This window comes from Lactuca virosa, chromosome 4 (assembly GCF_052849685.1).
Source record: "Lactuca virosa cultivar CGN04683 chromosome 4, Lactuca_virosa_CGN04683_v6, whole genome shotgun sequence".
NCBI lineage: Eukaryota > Viridiplantae > Streptophyta > Magnoliopsida > Asterales > Asteraceae > Lactuca > Lactuca virosa.
Genome location: NC_136429.1, coordinates 2,760,843 through 2,765,493, shown reverse-complemented (window position 1 = coordinate 2,765,493; position 4,651 = coordinate 2,760,843).

Here is a 4,651-nt window from a genome sequence, read left to right as displayed (position 1 = left end):
CTCCAATCGAGATAGCAGGTTCACTTCGAGGTTATGGCAGTCACTTCAGAAAGCTCTTGGAACTAAGCTGGATATGAGCACAGCTTACCATCCTCAAACAGATGGACAGAGTGAGAGAACCATCCAAACCTTGGAAGACATGTTGAGAGCCTGCGTCATCGATTTCGGCGCATCATGGGACACTCATCTTCCTTTGGTTGAATTTTCCTACAACAACAGTTACCATACCAGTATCAAGGCTGCGCCTTTCGAAGCCCTCTATGGCCGCAAGTGCAGATCCCCTCTGTGTTGGGCTGAGGTGGGCGACACGCAGCTAGCCAAGGGACAAGTCCCTGACAGCACTCTCATTGGTCCAGAAATCATCCGCGAAACCACAGAAAAGATCGTACAAATCCGAGAACGACTTAAGGCCTCTCGAGATAGACAAAAGAGCTACGCCGACATACGACGAAAACCCTTGGAATTCCAGGTTGGAGATCGCGTTCTGTTAAAGGTCTCGCCCTGAAAAGGCATGATACGCTTTGGAAAGCGTGGAAAGCTAAATCCAAGATACGTAGGACCATTCGAGATCCTCGCTCGGATCGGTCCCGTAGCCTACAAACTCCGATTACCTCAAGAGCTTAGTAACATTCATCCCGTCTTCCACGTCTCGAACCTTAAAAAGTGCTTATCCGACGAGACTCTTACTATTCCTCTCGATGGGATTGAAATCAACGAGAATCTAAACTTTGTGGAAGAACCCATCGAAATCATGGATCGAGAGATCAAACGAACGAAACAAAGTCGCATCCCGATAGTGAAGGTTCGCTGGAATGCCAAGCGGGGACCTGAATACACTTGGGAGCGCGAAGATCAGATGAAACAGAAGTATCCGCATCTCTTTTCTAATCCATGATTTGTATTCTATATTCGAATTTCGGGACAAAATTCCCTCTAACGGGGGGATGATGTGACAACCCGAAACTTTTATCCTCTACAATCGATCTTTATAGCAGTATTAAACTCGATTTTATCATCTTTTAACGCCGTTTAAGAGTTAATTTAAGTGTTCTAGGCTTAGTATAACATGGATATGAGTCTTAGGAAGGATTAGAAAGTGTGTAGCATCACAAAATCGGGCCAAACACATCAAAGAAGGTGTATGCGGCCGCACACCCGCGTGTGCGGCCAGCCAGCCGCACACCCAACCGCACACACCCTCCAGCCTCACACCCGACCCTATATATTGGAGGAGACCCCCTTCATTCAATCTTTTCCTCTTTTGGCTGCACCCTACTCTCTCTCTCTACTTTCTCTCTCTAGAAACATCATCCAAGAACACTCTAAGGGCCTCAAAAATGTGAAGCACTCCATCATTCAGCTTGTTATATTGGTAAGACACTTGAATTTAAGCTTAAAGCTCATAGTGTTCTTCGTGTTCTTCATCCTTTGAAGGTGTACGGCCGCACACCTTCATAAGGTGGCCGCACACACACTAAAATCTCCAAAGTGAAGAGTTTTGGCCTTCATTTACTAATAGGACTTGGTATTAGCACAAGAACACCTCGAAAACACCTCAAAAATCGACATTTCGGACACAAACGAGGAGTGTACGGCCGCACACTCCTGTGTACGGCCGCACACACCCTCTGTACGGCCGCACACTCCTGTGTGCAACCGCACACGCAGCCTGGCCGCACACCCACTCAAATGGCCGTACACCTCCCGTATTTGATCATATAGGGTCCCGAAAAGCCTTTCCATGTCTTTAGGGTGGTTTCCTGTCATGTTTAGTCATGAAACACCCTAATTCTAGCACATATACGTGTTATCACATGATAATAGGATCCACTCGCGTACGAAACATCGGTTGACACTCAACACTCGTAACAAATTGTGCTTTCGGATCCTACAATAAACAGTGAGTTCATACCCCTACACTTTTACGAGTTTTTCATGTTTTCAGGGGGGAAATACAAGCAAAAGTACAAGGAAACTTGTGCTCAAATATATTATTTTGTTTAAAATAATTACATGTTTAGTATGCTTTCAAACACAGAAAACCGTTTTAGCATTCGATTTAGAAATCAACTCGTAGAAACAGTTTTCAAAACTAAAGCACAGAACTTATGAATCTTGTCATAAATTGTGATGTTTTACAAAGGATTCATAGCAACCATAAACAGGGTTTTCTATATTATTACTTGTAAATTTGTTAGTATAAGGATTGGAGACACGTCCTTGGTAACACTCCACCGGATTCGTGAGTGTAGGACTACCCTTGTAACCAGAATCTCTTGGAGGGAGAGCGTGACTATTGTGTATAGATCTATACGGGACTGACTATCCCGCACCTCTCTGCTAGCTATAGTGGGACCGTCAGGTCTACGGGTAACAAGGTCATAAAATGATATTGGCCACCGTACGTGCCATATCCAGTTTAATGTATGGTTGTGAAACTCGCAACCTAGATAACAGAGATTTACTTTTGTAATAATGAATCTAGTGAACTAACCTCAAAGTAATAACCGATTTGATTACTAGAGGGTATTGATAATACCCTTAGGATCTAGTTCACTACCTACTTATTAGTTCTATTTTTGTAATAAGACTAATACATCTCACGGAGAATAAACAGGGTCTTTCAAGGAAACTACATCTAACGACACAAGTATGGTAGATACTTGTACTTCTCTTTCAGAATCGATAACCAAACATCTTTCATAAGAAAATATGGGATTTTCTTGGGATAACTCAAACTTTCATAAACAGGTGGTTTATCATATAACTAATGGGAAATCAAACATCTTTCATAAGAAAATATGGGATTTTCTTGATAAACACTTTTCAAAGGATCAAAGAAACCTTTCTTTCACCAGAACTAAACGCTTATGAACTCACCAGCTTTATGCTGATATATTTTAAAACTGCTTGTATTCTCAGGGCATCAATAGACAGGTTTTCCTGCCGACTTTTGAGAAGACGGAGCGTTTCGGATTCACGTCTTTTACTTTTGCTATACTGTTATGTATAAATCATGTTTTTGAACAATGTAAATATTCATATTATAATGTAATGGTTGTGTTTACTATGATTACTATGATACAACTGTTGTGATACTACGCATGACGTCACTCCGCTCCGGAACGTTTCCGCCTTCGGTTTCGGGGTGTGACAAAATTACAAATCACAACTCCTTTAATAATCCAGGATCCTCAAAACATAACTCTTTCTCTGGTGTGTACAATCAAGCCGGTGCCGTCCCGCGATCCTAAGAAAACCTGAAACACATAACACATAACACGGTAAGCACAAAGCTTAGTGAGTTCCCCAAAATACGACACACAACAACTAGCGACTCGAGGCTGAAACTCTGCGAGACCTTCCGGTCAATGTGTCTCAGTGGGAACTTCCGGTCCCATAGCTCGTTGGACCCTCTGGTCCGTTCATAGCTCGTTGGACCCTCCGGTTCGGTCTAACTCGTTGGACCCTCCGGTCCGGTCTGGTTGAGCCTTCCGGCCTCATAAATCGTCGGACCCTTCGGTCCAGTCTGTAACACTTCGCATTACATAAATCACAAAGAAATAATGCACAACATAAGGCATAATAACACAATACTCAATGTAAGCACATAAGACGTTCCGGTCACACATAACTACCACTCAAGGTAAAGTATAGTGAGAAGACTCACCTCGGCTAGCAGGTGAGCAAATAACCTCGCGCTCGAATCTCGAACTAGCCTCCTCCTAACACAAAGGATGAATATCTCTTATTAATACTCTTTTCACGACTCAGATAATCGAAGGCGGTTCTTTCTCTTTCTAACTCTTTAAAGTGGGTAAAAGACCATTTTACCCCTCCAAGGTCTCTATCACATATGTTGACCAAAACCCCACAGTTAACAGAAGTCAAACTCGAGTCAACGGTCCAAGTTTGACCCGACTCGTCGAGTGCACTCCTGCGACTCGTCGAGTCCCCTCGTATCCTCAGAAGTCTCAAAAGTCCAGCTCAACTCGTCGAGTTGACCCCCAATTCGTCGAGTTATCCCACAATCAATCCATCGGGACAACCCTCGCCGACTCGTCGAGTCTGGTCATGGACTCGGCGAGTCCCTTTGATCTGATTTCTCATTCAGACGATTTCAACCAGATCTATCACTCTAAACTATAGATTTATCATCCCAAGGCTCAATAATTACGTAAAGCTTCGATCTTTAAGTTCATACATGATGCTATTTCTTCAAAACGCCAATACATGCTCTTCATGAAGGTTTTTGCTCATCAACCCTCATTTGGACCACTAAAGCTGAGACATCTAGACTCTAAGGACCTTAGGAGGTCCAGATCTGAGGTTTCCAACCACAACCAGGTCTCATTCGACTAATAGATTCAAAAGGATGGAAGCAAAGCCCTAAACTCCCAAAATGAGATCTAGTTTAAGGAATGAACAAGATGAGGACTTTGTACCTTCTCTTAGCAGCTGAAACACTCAATACCACAGATCCACTGCCTTCCTTTGTTCCCCATCATGAAGCTCTTCATCCTTCTTCATAGAAATGCACCAAGAACCACCATATGAGCTTCTCTCTCACTCTCTAGCTCCAATAGCAATTAGGGTTTTCTCTCAGGGGAAGGTAGCCGCAAATGAGGCTATAAATGCCTTTAAATAGGTC